This window comes from Silene latifolia, chromosome X (genome assembly GCF_048544455.1).
Source record: "Silene latifolia isolate original U9 population chromosome X, ASM4854445v1, whole genome shotgun sequence".
NCBI classification, from domain to species: Eukaryota; Viridiplantae; Streptophyta; class Magnoliopsida; order Caryophyllales; family Caryophyllaceae; genus Silene; species Silene latifolia.
This window is the reverse complement of record NC_133537.1, coordinates 189,254,870-189,273,252: the sequence shown is the minus strand read 5'-3', so window position 1 is coordinate 189,273,252 and position 18,383 is coordinate 189,254,870. Positions and strand designations below refer to the sequence as shown.

The 18,383-nt window shown below is 39.5% G+C and overlaps 1 non-coding gene across 1 annotated transcript; it reads left to right on the top strand.

Annotated features, from left to right (window-relative positions):
• Positions 1-8,680: 8,680 nt before the first annotated feature.
• Positions 8,681-8,787, top strand: LOC141625991 (small nucleolar RNA R71). Its single transcript, XR_012535727.1, has one exon. It is a non-coding gene; the product is annotated as a small nucleolar RNA R71 (small nucleolar RNA).
• The last annotated feature ends 9,596 nt before the right edge of the window (positions 8,788-18,383 follow it).

The following is an 18,383-nucleotide window of genomic DNA, read 5'->3' as shown; positions in this document are numbered from 1 at the left end:
AGTCACGTTGTTGTGTCTTGATCGAGTTAGTATGTTTGTTTTCATGTATGGGTTGAACTTCGGGGACGAAGTTCTTTTTAAGGAGGGAAGACTGTAATACTCCGTATTTATGAGTCTTGGGGTACTCTATCGAGTAGGCCTTACTCTGTCGAGTAAGGGAGTTTTGCGAAATAAAATAGTTTCTGACCTGTTGGGTACTCGATCGAGTAACTAGGGTACTCGACCGAGTAAGTGATCGGGTCCATTTCGTTTCACAAATTAAGCATATGTGGTCGTTGGTCAATGGTCGATACAAAACACAATTTATACTTCACAAACAACTCTACAATTAGTAAAGAGGCAAGTAAAGGTCGGATCCCAAGGGACGGGTATTGAAATGAGAATTCTATTGTAACTAGTAGTGTCTAAGGGGTGTCACAATTTGGGTTGATGTAGAAGGTTACTAAACTAAAATAGCAATGAAAATAAACTAGCAAGATGAATAAAATAAGGGGTGTAAACAATTGATTAAAGGCACTAGGGTGTCATGGGTTCATAGGGGAATCATGGGATATGATCATACAAACATGTTCTCAAATTATAAGCAAGCAATTATTGTTGTGATGGATTGAGTTGGGTTATATCTTACAATCCTAGGAAAGTTTGGGTCCCGGAGCCGAATCGATTAGATTGTACAACACCTACAAATCGACTTAATCTTCCCTACTCAACACATGCATGGTCTAACAAGACTCGAGTTGGGTTATGTCTTACAAGTCAAGTTGAAAGGATAGAAGATGATAGTAAATGCAAGGATTCATAGGCTTAGCATTTCATCAAATATAACATGTGCATGTATTAAGATCAAAACAAGCAAGCAAATAAGATATGAAAGCATATTAATTTAAGCATGAATCATTCCCCATGTTGGTTTCCCCTAATCACCCATTAAACCCTAGCTAAGAGACTACTCACTCATTATCATATTGATCATGCTAGAAAGGTTGTCAATCATACTAACATAATAAAACATGATGAATAAATGAAAGTAATTAGCAATAATTAAAAAGGGATTAAGAGATTATACCTACTAATGATTCCAATAATAAAGCAAGAATAATAGAAGTACTTGAATCCTAGATTGAGAGGTTGTCAATCTCCCAATAATAACCCAAATAATCTTCAATTACCCAAAATAAAGTAAGAACAAGAGAGAGATTAAAGAACTAAAACTTGGATTAAAACTTGATTAATATTTGATTACAATATTGAAGAGAGATTTGATTGATATTAACTACACAAATTATTGATAAGAAGAACATGCTCCTCTAATTAGACTAATGGGGTATTTATAGTGAAAATTAGGGAGGATGCATTAGGGTTAACTAAGGGCTAAACTAGTAATTACACTTTTTAAGTTGAGCAAGGAGACTCCGGTATTCTCCGAGAGAAGGGCTTCTCTTATCGTGGCTTGAAGAATGAAAACGTCTTGTCTTCGAAATCCGTGCGGATGGGAGTCGGGACGGCCGGATCTTGGCTGGAGAATCCGAGCGGATTCTTGGGCAAGACGCTCGGATTGGCGAGGGGAATCCGAGCGGATTCCTTTGAGGGACGCTCGACCGGGCTTGGGCGGACGGACGGATTGTGTACAATCCGTTCGGATTGTCTGGCAGCATCTTTTCTTCTTCTTTTCTTCATGAATTCCTTGGGGATTTCCTTGGGGACTCAAGGATCCTTTTCTCAACATTGCTCTTCTACTATGCTATGTACAAAGGCCTTCTAGTCTTGTCTCTCCTTGATGCTTGGTCATTGAATATGATCAATTTAGCCTTGTTTTGCCATGAAAATGCAAGATTCTTACTCCTTTCCTACCAAGGGATCAAAATCTCAAAGAATATGCAAAACAAAGAACTAAAGATAAGAAATGACCCAAATAGGCACTAAAAAGCATGGAAACAATGGTAATTCGGGGGCTAAATATGCGCCAATTATGGTCACATCAAATATCCCCAAACCGAACCTTTGCTCGTCCCGAGTAAAGAGGTGACAAAGACTAGGACCAATACTAACCTAACCTAATAATAATAGCCGATATGAGACAATTAGCGGGTCTCACTCCGCCCCTTCAACTCACAACAAGACAACCATGAGGTAGGATGCCTTCTTGCAAGGCAAGGTGGGTCTTGCCAAAATGGCGACACATCCAAACATTAAGCACACAAAAACACATAATGGATGCATCTACAAAAAGAATAGCCACTTTCCTCATCTAAGTGGCGAAAATTATCTACAAGGGAAGCAATTCAAGGGTACACAATCCTTCATAGATGCAATTTGTTCAAACTACTAAGCCTAGAAGGATACCAATAAATCACCTCCAAAATGTGTTAAGCTAGGGTACCTTTGTCCTCAATCGTTAAATGCTTTTGTCAAGAGTAGACTCCTATGGTGTTAGAAACACTGGAGGATCGCGGAATTCCCCCTCTTGCCTAGACAAGAAGAAGGGTCGTCCCCTCTCTACCATGCACAAAAATGGATACGATGGATAAAGGGATCGATAGATATTTGAGTTTCACTTTGGGAGTTTGCTTTTATTTTTGTTTTCCCCCCAATTTCATTGGCATTTGACATTTGAGAACACTTTCTTGCCATTTCTTTTGATTTTTGGCATTTCAATACTTGACAACTTTTTGAATTTCTTTTTGAACATTTTCAAAGTCACCCCAATTAGTAACGAGGGTGCCTTGTATTTGAAGCTTTAGGAGTTCTATTTTTGCTCCTCTTTTCTTTTGATGCATTTTTGCAAACTTTCTTTCATTTTTCATTTCATTGAACTCAAATTGATTTCTTTTTGTGCCCATTCCCTTTGATGACAAAAATGTGGTAGAACATGGATGAATGATAGAAGTATGCATGGTTTCAAGGGTCACCTTGGAATAAACGGTAGCCAAGGAGTTATCACACCACAAGGTACTCTTGACTAGGCCTTAATCCATGGGTCAAAGGATACTAGCATGACACATCCTAGGGTGTTTTACAAGTATTCTAACAAGCAAAGTCTTAAGAATAAAAAGCATCTACTAGGGCCTATATACACTTGTCAAGCTTCCCAAATAGACGGTTTCACAAAATTTTTCTAACATGCAACTACATGCCATGATGCAACTAGCATATACACATCCTAATGCAAATGATTCTACCAACTAATATGACATATAAACTAAATGCAATCCTAAATTCACATTGTTTTTACCGCATCAATCAAAATAAAGCCACATAGTCATTAACATAAAGAGGAAAAAGGAGATTGGAAAGATCATACCATGCGGTCTTCAATATCCTCATGTCTCGGATGTGGCGTAGTCAATCAAAGTGAACAAGGATAAAACAAACACAATATATACAAGACAATATATACAAAGGAAATGAACTTGTTTTTGGTTTTTCAATTTTTCAAATTTTTATGATTTTTGAAATTTTTCAATTTTTATGGTTTTTGAATAAAAGTTAAGTGTTAGAATTCCCATCCCCACACTAATATGGGCATTGTCCTCAATGGCCAAAATGATGGAAATTATGCAAAGATGATGCATGATTTCTATACTAAATGCAATTCTACACTAAACTATACTACATGATGCATGGTTTTTGTTATGACGGAGAGGATAATTTAGATTACCTCCCGTTGTGTATGCATTAACATCCCCAAACCAAATAAGACACTATTGCTAATGTCAAAGCATGGGTATAGTTTATGCACACACTATGCTTATGCATGAAACTAGATTGTCATTTTGGATTTTCAAAAAAATGGGAACAATAAAGAACACCTCAATGGAACCGAGGTGTGAGTCCTTTGATGTTGCTAGGACTAAACCAACAATGATCAAAATGAAAATAAAATACAAAGAGATATAGACAAACCATGGGAGTGTAGGAGTCTCCAAGGCTAGTCTTCCATCATGCTATTATCATCACCACTTCCCTCATGAGAAGTGGTCACATTGCCACTTTCCTTGGCACTTTCTTCATCACTTTCTCCATCATTATCTTCACCATCTCTTTCTTCATCTCCACTTGCTTCTTCCTCAATATTATCATCAATTCCTTCACCATTTCCAACAACCTCATTGTCTTCCACCACGTCCCTTGATGCACCCGGAAATAAGGCTTCTCTATCCGCCCAACTAGGCAAAGGACAAGATGGATCAAGGAGTCCTTGCCTAGCTAGATGTAAGAGGGGAGGATATTGAGCCAAATATGCATTCTTCCGATCTTCATAAGCTTGCTTGTGCATGGCTTGCATAAGAAAAGTGACATAGTCTTTTCCAATTTCAACTCCTTGCGGTTTGAACTCTTCATATTCATAGGGGTAAGGTGGTATAACAATGGAAGAGGAGGGAGTTTCATGATCACCCTTTTGTTGTTGAATGATGTACTCGGCTTCTTCGGATAGGGAAGTAAATAGTTGGTCCGGTGGACACTAAGACGACAAATCTTTGCGGGTAAAGTGAATGATCGAGCCTCACTAGTAAGCCACCCATACTTGGTATCAAGGGGATTGTGAGCAACCCACTTAAACTTGTTAATCAATATGGACATATCAATAAGATGGCCACCATCCTTAGCCTTGTACTTGCTATCCTTATTGAAATTAGGATCAAAGTGCTTGGCTAGGACCGTGACAAGGCCGCCATTAACAATAACGGTTTGACCCTTCTTCCCACTATCTACATGGAGCCATCTATCAACCAATAGCCTCAAAGAATTGTAAGGCTTGGTGTGAATTCTTCCAATATTCAAAGTTGATTCAAGGAGAATAAAATCGAGTCCCGTGAAATGATTGGTGTCTTTCCTAGCAATTATGGTATTTCCCACAACTTTGTGCCATATTCTTATGCCCGGATGATGGACCAAGAGAGCACGACAAGCATGAAAATCTTCAAATTTCTTCCCGGAGATTGCCTCCCAAAGAGGCTCGGGATCATACTTCCCATATTGCTTATAATATTTATGTTCATCGCTAAGACCCAAAATTTCACCCAATTCCGGAAAGGTAATGCGTCTACTAGTGTTAGCTAGACGAAACTCAATATTTTCCCTATTCTCAACTTTTGTCACTTTTAAAGAACTTAAGAATTCCAAGACAAGGGAGGGGTATGTTACTTCCTTCATTTCAAACAATTTCTTCAAACCCATGGCATTGAAAAAGACTCTTGTTTGTTCAAGAACACCCAACTTCTCTAAAGCATCTTGACATATGAATTTGGTGGATTGGATTTGTTTCATAGCAAACTTGACAAATGTATTTCTATGGGTATCGGAAATGAATGTTACCTCCGGAAAATGCAAGAGTTGATCGATTACCGGAGTAGAAGGTGATGCTTCCATAGGAATTTGTTGTTGTTGTTTCACTACCAAGTTTGGTGTTGATACCACCATTGCCAAAGCTTTCTTTGCTTGTAGAGCTTTTTGCCTTTGAGAGAGAGCCTTTGCTTTTGGTGCCTTTGTTGCCCTTGTTGCTCCCTTTGTTCTTGCCATTTGATGAACTAACCAAGTAGAGAGTCAAAATCTTCAATTTGTAGAATGCCCAAATCGATTTGAAGGTGAAAGGCTTTGCCTTTATAAAAACAAAAATCGATTCAAAGGTTGAAGAATTTGTTCTTGGTTTTGATTGTTAATGAAGATGGAGTGATTGATTTGTTGTTTGAAAGATGGTTTGATTTGATTTTGGTGGATTTTGTTGAGGGTTTTTGTTTTTGAGATGGAGAGGATGAGGGTTTTGATGTTATGGGTAGTGTTTATGAATGAATGAATGAATGAGTGAAGGTGGGGTGGGTATTTAAAGAACTCGACAATTTTAGGACGCGGGGACAATCCGTGCGGATTGGGCGCAATCCGTGCGGATTCTACTGACTTCAAAATTTCAAAATCCCGCCTAGAGACGGGCGGATTCTGGGAATCCGCTCGGATTCTTCCGAGATGAGACGGGCGGATTTCGTGCGGGACGGACGGATTCTTGTCCGAGATTTTTCTTTGTTTTTCTTCAAATTTGCAAGACGGGCGGATTGTTCAAAAGACGGACGGATTACGTGAGACGGCGTCTTTCCGTAAATCCGCTCGGATTCTCCAACAGTCAAGAATTTTTGCAATTTCAGCTCAGCCCAAGACGGGCGTCTTCTCATCAGGACGCTCGGATTTGCTGCAGACGGGCGGATTCTCGGGAATCCGCTCGGATTGTCCTTGTGTACACGGATTGATTCCATCCGTGCACCAACGCATTCCCTTATCATTCTTTCTTTCTTTCTTATCTTGTGTTCTTCATTGTGGGGGCACTACTAAGGCATGAATAGCCTAGGCAATTGCCATCCCCACACTAAGGTAAAGCACTACACATCAATTAAAATCATTAGTCCCTCCCTCACTTCTCTCTTTTCATGACAATTATTTTGATCAAAGTAAATAAAATCCAAAAATGACAAAAATGCAATACAAAAATTGAAAAGTAAGTTAGGGAGTTAGAAATATTTACAAGTGGTGGTTTAGGAAGGACTCCACCAAACTCTCATTCTTGATGAGATGTCATGAGGGCATGTTCAAGGTGTTGTTGATGTTGCTCAACACCTTGAAGAAGTAATCAAAAGCTTGTTCATTGTTATGGTAGAGGTCCTCAATAGACCGTGGCCCTTGTTGTTGATCATGATCGATGGCATGCCCAATGTAGGGATTAAAGATCCCTTCAAATTCGTCGTCCCAAAGACCACAAACTTCATTGAGTTGATCATTGAAAATCTCTTGCTTAGATGGAGACAACTCTCCCAATTTCTTCTCTTGGCCAATGAGGCCATCATCTTCTTCCTTGGTTGATTTTGATGAGCTTTGCAAGCTCTCCTTGTCACAATTCACTTGCTCTTTGAATGGAGCATCTTCAACTTTCTTCCTCCATTGGAGTTCCGATTTCTTCTTTTCATCTTTTCGGCTATAATGATCAATCATGAAACATGGCTCATGCAAACGAGGAGCTCTCATGGTCTTGTCAAGATTAAAAGTTATGCTTTCATCTCCCACTTCTAGAGTGAGCTCTCCATGTTTCACATCAATCACCGCACCCGCGGTGTGTAGGAAAGGTCTTCCTAAGATGATTGGAATGTTGGAATCTTCCTCCATATCAACAATGACAAAGTCCACCGGGATGAAAAACTTCCCAATTCGCACGGGGACATCTTCCCATATCCCTAATGGTGTCTTCGTCGATCTATCGGCCATTTGAAGAGTGATATTGGTGCATTTAAGCTCTCCCATTCCCAACCTTTTACTTACCGAGTGCGGCATGACACTCACACTAGCCCCTAGATCACATAAGGCTTTGTTGATCGTTGTGTCGCCAATGGTACACGGTATTGAGAAGCTTCCCGGATCCTTTAACTTTGGAGGTGAACTTCCTTGAAGTATTGCACTACTCACCTTAGTGAAGGCGATAGTCTCAAGTTTCCGGATCGACTTCTTCTTGGTGAGGATATCTTTCATGTACTTTGCATAGGCCGGAACGTGATTGATTAATTCCGTGAAAGGAATTGAGACTTCTAAGTTCTTCACAATTTCCATGAACTTCCCAAGTTGATCATCAAATTTAGGCTTGGCTTGACGACTTGGAAAAGGAAGTCTAATCACAATGGGCTCCTTCTCTTTGGCTTTGTCTTCATTTTTCTTTGAACTTTCTTCCTTTGATGATTCCCCTTCTTTGGGACTTTGCACCACAACTTCATTCTCACTAGCTCTCACAACTTCATCCTCAACTTGCTTCTTTGGTGCTTCATATCTTGTACCACTTCTCAAGTGAATGGCACTAACTGTTTCATGTCTAGGGGGATTACTTTGTGGTGGTAATTGCCCCTTTTGTCTTTGTGAGCTTGAAGATGCTAGTTGAGTCAATTGTGTTTCCAACATCTTGGTGTGAGCTAGAATGTTGTTGATGGTGGTGTCTTTTGCTTGGCTATCTTTTTGCATTTGGGTGAAAAATTCTTGTTGATTCTTTTGCATTTGGAGGACCGCTTTTTGGACATCAAAACCTTGGTCATTGTGGTGATTGTATGGATTTTGATTTTGGTAACCTTGGTTTTGATTGTAAAAGGGTCTTTGATTTTGATTTCTCATGGGTGGTGGAGTGTATGTTGTTTGAGGGTTTTGAACATTTTGGCTTTTGTTTGAGAGATTTGGATGGAACTTGGTGTTTTCATTGTAAAAATTTGAATAAGGGGTACCACTCTTGTAAGCTTGGAAAGCATTAACTTGTTCGGTTGTTCCCCTACACTCACTTGAGTCATGACCCAAGGTTCCACAATTCTCACATATCCCGCTTGGGATTGATGAGGATGCCGTCATGGCATTGACATGATGCTTTGATGATTTTGAGTTTTCCTCAAGTCTAGCCATAGCTTGTTCAAACTTCAAGTTGATTGTGTCAATGTGAGCACTAAGTTGAGCACCCAATTGAGTAACGGTGTCCACTTCATACTTTCCTCCTCTAGTAGCCTTGCGAGGCCTACTATATTGTGAATTATGGACCGCCATTTCCTCAATCTTGTTCCATGTTTGATTGTCATCAACTTCGGTGAACATTCCATTTGATCCCATATTGAGAATGTTCCTTGAATCTTCATATAAACCATTCCAAAATTGTTGCACTAAAAACCATTCGCTAAGTCCATGGTGAGGACATGAGCGACAAATACCTTTGAACCGCTCCCAAGCTTCATACAAAGATTCTTCATCCCTTTGCTTAAAACCCGTAATTTGAGCTCTTAGCATATTAGTCTTTTCCGGTGGGTAGAAATTTTTGTAGAAAGCTAGAGCTAGCTTCTTCCAAGAATCTATTCCAAGGGTGGCCTTATCAAGGCCCTTCAACCATTGCTTTGCGGTGCCGATTAACGAAAAAGGAAATAAGACCCATCTTATTTGGTCTTGAGTCACGCCCGTTTGAGAGATAGCTTCACAATAATCGCAAAAGGTTTCCATATGAGAATGAGGGTCCTCACTAGGCATTCCCCCGAATTGGCTCCTCTCAACTAGTTGGATGAAGGCGGACTTGGCAATAAAGTTTCCGGTAAGATGTTGTGGGGTAGGAGTACCATTTGGTAAATCCTCCTCGGTGGGTATAGAGTGTGACGAGAATTTAGGCATTGTAGGTGGATTTTGTGTGGTATTGTTTAATGGGTTCTCTTCTCCTTCTATTGCGAAAGGATTTACAAACTCACTAGTGGGTTGAACAACTTCACCAACACCTCCCAAATTCCTCCTAACAAGTCTCCTATTATTCGTCAAGGTTCTTTCGATTTCACGGTCAAAAGGTAACAAATCTCTTTGTAACCTTCTAGACATGCAAAATATCAAACAACTCGAAAACAATTAGAACAAACCTTGAGGAGTTTTACTTCACCAAGGTGAAAAAGACACAACTAAAAACAATAAAAGAAATCTTAAATCAATTAAACACCGTCCCAGAAACGGCGCCATTTTTGATCGGGTCCATTTCGTTTCACAAATTAAGCATATGTGGTCGTTGGTCAATGGTCGATACAAAACACAATTTATACTTCACAAACAACTCTACAATTAGTAAAGAGGCAAGTAAAGGTCGGATCCCAAGGGACGGGTATTGAAATGAGAATTCTATTGTAACTAGTAGTGTCTAAGGGGTGTCACAATTTGGGTTGATGTAGAAGGTTACTAAACTAAAATAGCAATGAAAATAAACTAGCAAGATGAATAAAATAAGGGGTGTAAACAATTGATTAAAGGCACTAGGGTGTCATGGGTTCATAGGGGAATCATGGGATATGATCATACAAACATGTTCTCAAATTATAAGCAAGCAATTATTGTTGTGATGGATTGAGTTGGGTTATATCTTACAATCCTAGGAAAGTTTGGGTCCCGGAGCCGAATCGATTAGATTGTACAACACCTACAAGTCGACTTAATCTTCCCTACTCAACACATGCATGGTCTAACAAGACTCGAGTTGGGTTATGTCTTACAAGTCAAGTTGAAAGGATAGAAGATGATAGTAAATGCAAGGATTCATAGGCTTAGCATTTCATCAAATATAACATGTGCATGTATTAAGATCAAAACAAGCAAGGAAATAAAATATGAAAGCATATTAATTTAAGCATGAATCATTCCCCATGTTGGTTTCCCCTAATCACCCATTAAACCCTAGCTAAGAGACTACTCACTCATTATCATATTGATCATGCTAGAAAGGTTGTCAATCATACTAACATAATAAAACATGATGAATAAATGAAAGTAATTAGCAATAATTAAAAAGGGATTAAGAGATTATACCTACTAATGATTCCAATAATAAAGCAAGAATAATAGAAGTACTTGAATCCTAGATTGAGAGGTTGTCAATCTCCCAATAATAACCCAAATAATCTTCAGTTACCCAAAATAAAGTAAGAACAAGAGAGAGATTAAAGAACTAAAACTTGGATTAAAACTTGATTAATATTTGATTACAATATTGAAGAGAGATTTGATTGATATTAACTACACTAATTATTGATAAGAAGAACATGCTCCTCTAATTAGACTAATGGGGTATTTATAGTGAAAATTAGGGAGGATGCATTAGGGTTAACTAAGGGCTAAACTAGTAATTACACTTTTTAAGTTGAGCAAGGAGACTCCGGTATTCTCTGAGAGAAGGGCTTCTCTTATCGTGGCTTGAAGAATGAAAACGTGCTGTACTAAAATCCGTGCGGATGGGAGTCGGGACGGCCGGATCTGGGCTGGAGAATCCGAGCGGATCCTTGGGCAAGACGCTCGGATTGGCGAGGGGGAATCCAAGCGGATTCCTTTGAGGGACGCTCGGACTGGGCTTGGGCGGACGGACGGATTGTGTACAATCCGTTCGGATTGTCTGGCAGCATCTTTTCTTCTTCTTTTCTTCATGAATTCCTTGGGGATTTCCTTGGGGACTCAAGGATCCTTTTCTCAACATTGCTCTTCTACTATGCTATGTACAAAGGCCTTCTAGTCTTGTCTCTCCTTGATGCTTGGTCATTGAATATGATCAATTTAGCCTTGTTTTTCCATGAAAATGCAAGATTCTTACTCCTTTCCTACCAAGGGATCAAAATCTCAAAGAATATGCAAAACAAAGAACTAAAGATAAGAAATGACCCAAATAGGCACTAAAAAGCATGGAAACAATGGTAATTCGGGGGCTAAATATGCGCCAATTATGGTCACATCAGTAAGGGGGCACTCGATCGAGTACCTTAGCTACTCGATCGAGTAGCCGGTTTACGGGGGCTGTTTTCTCGGGTTTTGTTAATTATGCGATTAAGGTATTTAAACATAATCGTCATTGTTTTAAATCACTTTTACAAAACCTAAAACCCTGTTTAAGAGAGAAAGCAGCCAGTTCATCTTCTTAATCGCATTCTTAGCAATTCCCGGAGTTCAGACGGTCAGTTCTTGTCGTTGTTTATACCGTTGAGTTCCTTGCGTCGAGGGTAAGATCTATGTACCCTTTTTATTGTCTTTCCTTTGATTTGGTTAAACCCTAATTTTGGGATTGGGGGTTTTTATGATTTGTTAAGGTTAGATTGTGATTATGTGATTATGTGATAGGAGAAGGATTTGTAAAGGAGAGGTTTTGAGACAATTTCTAGATCGTCGATGATTGTGTTGCTTTCCAGGTAGGATTTCCTACTCGGTATTAGTCCCATAATGGGATATTGGTGATGTCTTTGTAGTTAGTTGTTTGATATGATGATTGTGATTGTGATTGTGATTGTGGTTGTGTTTGTTGATGGTTCTCGAGATGCGTTCTCGGCTGAGTGGGGTCACTTGCGGGAGTGACTTCACGCCCTAGTTTCGCCCTTCGTGGAACCCGCCACGAAAGGGGATGTGCACATTAATGGGACAGGGTTATCGCTCGGTATGATGAGCGGGGCTTAGGTGGGAACGGCAGGTGCGGTCCCCCATCTGGGCGAGAATGGGTCCAGTGGACGATCGATATTGAGATGATGGGAGTTGGTTGGTGGTGTGTGTGTGTGTGTGTGATTCAATCAAATGTCTGTTTGCCTTATTATTGCTATCTATATTGATTGTGTGATTAGTACGACCCGGTGTTGTTTTGTAAACTGCGGTGATCCATTCGGGGATGGTGAGCGAGATATTGAGCGGTATTGAGATGAGTCTTGGGATAGTTTGGGATGCCACGACATGATGATAGGAGTCTTCCGCTGTAGCCTTTAGTTTATTTACCTTTCAGTTAGACAGTCAGTTTGAGAATAATGTATCGCACTTTTAGTTGGTTTCATGGATTGTAACTATTCGTTAAACTATTTATAATAAACGTTGTTTCTTTATTGTTGTTTGATTATCATTGCCTCGGGTAACCGAGATGGTAATGTCTTCATACCTGAGTGGTCCTGGTAAGGCACTTGGAGTATGGGGGTGTTACGATTCTAACGATAGGTCACACGCCCAAATCGACCAAGTAATGAGTGAGTTATGACTGTTTTACGAAAATCCGGACATCTTTGAGAAAATGCGTAGGTACTCGATCGAGTAGCCTTGGTACTCGATCGAGTAGGGGGTACTCGATCGAGTAGGGGGTACTCGATCGAGTACGTCAGTTACTCGATCGAGTGTCCCTGGTAATTTGTTTTACGAGCTTCTGATCTTCACCTACTCGATCGAGTAAGTCCCTTACTCGATCGAGTGGCCTGTACTCGATCTAGTGACCCCTATTTTGGGTCATATGCTTATCTTTTGATTTCGTTGCATATTATGTTTAATTCAACGGCGTTGTTTTACTTCTTTATGCATTGTTTTACATGTATGTTGGTCTTGACGCGTAAGTTACCCAATCTTGTGGTGTAAAGAGTGGCACCTAGGATGAGTATGAGTTCGGTGGGGAGGACATGATTTATATCTGTTGTGATTGGTAAGACTTAATTGAGGCATAGAGCATGTTGTGTGAGACGAGATGAGTGACATGATTGTATGTTGAGTAATGAAAATGTAAGTGAATGTGGGCAAGGCATGATGTAAGTTTAAGGAACGTGAGAATGAAAAGATTGAAAGAAAGGATGTGGATAGTAGCAACTTGAGATGTATAATAAATTATGGAGGGAGATGGTTAGAAATAGTGTTGAGTAAGAATATATGTAATGAAAGGTCGTTTTAGAGGAATTGAGAAGAGTGATATATAGCGAGCTTAATGGGACATGTCGCGACGTGGATTTGCAGATAGTGACTGAGTTTGCAAATTTGTGTTATCGAGAGACGAAACTACTGTGTGATTTCCTTGGGTAATTAACGGTATTAAATGAATTCGATTTACGGAGATGTAAAAAGGAGATGCAATTGTTTGAACATTAAACGTTGATTCTATGGATAGATTAGTGGCAAGTGTGAGTGATAGCATAATAAGAGAAGATCCATGGTAAGAAAGAGTGAGATGATGTCGGTAGAAAATAATGGAAATTGAGTTTTGGAGCAATGAAAAGATAATCGGAGCACTAAAGAGTTAGATAGAAGTAATAAGGAGCTGAGCTATTAATGGTATTTTTGAGTATAACGAGAAAAGAAGGATAAAAGTAAGTTGAGAAAAAGTTCACCGGAGTTATGTGACATACAGAAGTTTCAGGACAACATGATTAATCATGAGTTTCGAGGAATTAAGGGAGTATGAAGTTGGTGGAGTATTTGCACGATACGAGATTTTTGGTGGAGAGTTAGATGATGATACAATTTAGGATAGTATTGGGAAGAATGTTGAGGTAATTTTGTTAATGGATTGGATGTTCGTTATTTGGGATGTCAACCAAAGATAGGAAACAAATCGTGATGTTTAGAGATGAGTGTAAGAGGTTTGATGCCCGGACAATGGTAGTGTTATGGTTTGTGACTAGTGGTTAAGGGTAATGGTATATTAGAAAGGTAACAATTCTAAAGAGGTTGATTTTGCGAGACCAGTTGATAAGTACATTATGAAAGAGTATAAGATGTGGTTATATGAGGCGGTTGTTAGTAGTTGAGTATTAATGGCGTGGCTACATTTGGCAGAGGGTGATGGATATGCGAAAGGGAGAATATGTTATGAGGTGTATACGAGTTAAGCTCGGGCGACAGGTAACCTATGTTGAGTGGTAACTTACGTGGTCAGGATTGACTAGTTGGTTGTGATTACGGGTCTATGATATGTGTAAATGTTTGTGTGAGGTTGTGACCTCACAAGAAGTGGTATGGTGTGATAATTATAAAGTTGTTTTATGAATGTTCTGTAATATATATGTTGGACACGGTAATTTAATTGAATGATATCCAAAAAGGTAATAATTTGATTAATTGACATGGCTAGTTATAATTTTATGTGTATTAATAACACATGTGTATTCCGTGAAATGGTAGAGATGATTTTCATGAGATGCTTATCTGTGTATCCATATAATATGTTGCGTGGTGACTTAATAAAGTGGATTTGAGTAAGTTTTTCTTGTTCAAGAAGTTATGTTGAGTCGGTACTTATGGGATTGTGTATGTTGTGATGTCTATCGATGCGGTTGTGGTGCCTCGGGTGGTGATCCGGGCACGATATTTAGTGTTGTGATGCGGGTATTTTCGCACTGCGGTGTGGCTGTTGGTGGCGGTGTTGTGATGCCGTCACCGGTTGTGATGGAGTAGGCGGGATGATTATGATTCGAATTTCGAAAGTACATACCAATTATACATAGATTGTTGTTTCGTTTGTTGTTGTTTCCTGTGAGTTTCAGTTTGGACAGATAGACAGTCGTCTTGATCATTGGTGTTTTCTTTATCAGGTTAAGTTTGAGAATGAGGGTAGAGTATGATATGGAATAGAGTTGTATATGTCTTCGTTGTTGTCATGGTATAGTGATATTCTATTAATGGAACACGGTTGTGAGAGGTTATTCTGATAATTTTGATCTTGTTCTAAATAAGGCTTTAGTGGACATGATAATGGCAAGTGATTCGTAGAACATGTGTGGTAATGATTTGATATATGCAGGTGGTTCATAATCCTTTGTTGAGACAAAGGAGTGTAGGGTGTTGAATAATAAGTGTCGTGTTAAGTTATGTATGAGTCTTGCGGTAATGAATGAAAGAACTTGAGGATCTAGTGTGAGTGTACGTAACGAGTGGGGATCGCGAGTTATGCGTTTGGGAGGTAGGTGCTTTACATAGAGGGGTATGTTGTTTTGTAGTAATAATGGAGAGTTAGTATGGTGATTTTGCTACGAGTTTATGGTATAGGTTAGGTGCTACGCCGAATGAGTTGAGGAATGAGAAATGTTTATGTATGGGAGCCTTGAATATAAGAATGGTGAGTGTTTGGTTTATAAACGGTTATCTTGCACATGTGGTGGTAAAGAGGGTAATGAGATGTATCTAGGATTTAGTATTAGTGAGTTACGACGACGTAACATTTATCTTAAGAGGAGTAGGATATGATAAAAGAGATTTTGATGGGTGTGCATATGGTAATATATTTGGAAGTTTGAGTCTTGATGTCGAATAAAAGGTTGATTCGTGTTGTGGTTAATTTTGTTAAAGGTCATGACCGTACTGGTAGTAGTTCGATGTTTAGGAGTGTGAGAATATTTGGATAGTGTTGACAGTTGGATGATGATGGTTATGAGTTCGATAGTCTTGGCAGTTGGATGAGGATGTTTATGAGTGTGAGTAAACTTCGAGGACGAAGTTCCTTTTTAGGGTGGTAGAATGTAACATTCCGTTTGATGTTATGAGTATTTTGGTAGGGTATGGAGTTAGTGTTGAGAGAGATATAATGGAGTTGATACGATATCGTGAGCCATGTTGTGGAGGTAGGAATAGTTAGTGGAAATTGGTGTTACGAGTTCATGTTTGGGTTGGAGTTTTGTTTTGAGTTCTTAGTCACGTTGTTGTGTCTTGATCGAGTTAGTATGTTTGTTTTCATGTATGGGTTGAACTTCGGGGACGAAGTTCTTTTTAAGGAGGGAAGACTGTAATACTCCGTATTTATGAGTCTTGGGGTACTCTATCGAGTAGGCCTTACTCTGTCGAGTAAGGGAGTTTTGCGAAATAAAATAGTTTCTGACCTGTTGGGTACTCGATCGAGTAACTAGGGTACTCGATCGAGTAAGGGGGCACTCGATCGAGTACCTTAGCTACTCGATCGAGTAGCCGGTTTACGGGGGCTGTTTTCTCGGGTTTTGTTAATTATGCGATTAAGGTATTTAAACATAATCGTCATTGTTTTAAATCACTTTTACAAAACCTAAAACCCTGTTTAAGAGAGAAAGCAGCCAGTTCATCTTCTTAATCGCATTCTTAGCAATTCCCGGAGTTCAGACGGTCAGTTCTTGTCGTTGTTTATACCGTTGAGTTCCTTGCGTCGAGGGTAAGATCTATGTACCCTTTTTATTGTCTTTCCTTTGATTTGGTTAAACCCTAATTTTGGGATTGGGGGTTTTTATGATTTGTTAAGGTTAGATTGTGATTATGTGATTATGTGATAGGAGAAGGATTTGTAAAGGAGAGGTTTTGAGACAATTTCTAGATCGTCGTCGATGATTGTGTTGCTTTCCAGGTAGGATTTCCTACTCGGTATTAGTCCCATAATGGGATATTGGTGATGTGCTGTAGTTAGTTGTTTGATATGATGATTGTGATTGTGATTGTGGTTGTGGTTGTGTTTGTTGATGGTTCTCGAGATGCGTTCTCGGCTGAGTGGGGTCACTTGCGGGAGTGACTTCACGCCCTAGTTTCGCCCTTCGTGGAACCCGCCACGAAAGGGGATGTGCACATTAATGGGACGGGGTTATCGCTCGGTATGATGAGCGGGGCTTAGGTGGGAACGGTGCGGTCCCCCAGCGGCGGGCTGGTCCAAAGGACGGTCGGTATTGAGATGATGGGAGTTGGTTGGTGGTGTGTGTGTGTGTGTGTGACCAGATTTCAAATTGTCTGTTTGCCTTATTATTGCTATCTATATTGATTGTGTGATTAGTCGACCGGTGTTGTTTTGTAAACTGCGGTGATCCATTCGAGGATGGTGAGCGGATATTGAGCGGTATTGAGATGAGTAATCTGGGATAGGCCGGGATGCCACGACATGATGATAGGAGTCTTCCGCTGTAGCCTTTAGTTTATTTACCTTTCAGTTAGACAGTCAGTTTGAGAATAATGTATCGCACTTTTAGTTGGTTTCATGGATTGTAACTATTCGTTAAACTATTTATAATAAACGTTGTTTCTTTATTGTTGTTTGATTATCATTGCCTCGGGTAACCGAGATGGTAATGTCTTCATACCTGAGTGGTCCTGGTAAGGCACTTGGAGTATGGGGGTGTTACACTCTCACTAAACCGTTGAATTATGATAAGCATGTAGGGCACGTTATATTCCATGGGAATTAAACGTGTTCCTGAGTTGTAGTACTTGATTATGGATTTGATACATTATCTTTTTCATATACTATTTATAACTTCATCATTTTATTATAATATTTTGTTTTTCATGTGGATTGTACTGACAACATTGAACGCCATAAAGTGAACTGAATTACTTTATAATTGTTTGGTCTGTAATCGCCCATGTGAGCTGATAACTCCGGCTATTATATTGTGCAGTCGATTGATGGTGGGTTCAACGAGCCATAAGTCAAACTGTTGACTGATCGATCACAAATACAAGATTATAACGATACCTCGTAGGACAAATTTTTGTGACAACGTAATGGAGTCCTAAATGTTTAAAACATTTGGTGCCAGGTCATGGATAGGACATCCATTGTGTTCCTAGAGTCGATTCTTTTGACTATTGACTGTCTCTTGAGATTAAGGCAGTTTATGGGTGACTTTGGTTTCTTTCTCACGGTGCGATGAATCGGAGGCTAAGTAGATTTTTTCTGGGTCATTTCATACTGTGCTTACATCTGCAGGATTCAAGTTGAGGAAAATATCTAACCCTTATCAGGTATAGTTATTTCTCAGGGCCACTCGAGGAGTTGTAACTGAAATGCTTGGCCATGCTCGAATGATGATTCGTTTATCAGTTAAGTTACTCTCTAGTCGGGGAAACCACTCTTGATGATGATCGCTTGTAAAATACGACCTTTGTGAATACGGATTTACAAATAGTTTTACATTGAGTGGGAGAAATTTTAGGATATGAGAATCGATTATCGCACATACACTTGTGAGGACAAGTGGGAGTTTGTTGGAGCTTGTGTCCTCCACAAATTAGTGTGATAACATTTGTAAATCTCTTACAGGTTCACAAGGGTATACTTCGTATTTTAATCAGTTGATTAACGATTACCTAATAACGGTTGGCTTGCTAGAAAGTTTGACGTTATTATCATACAGATGGCG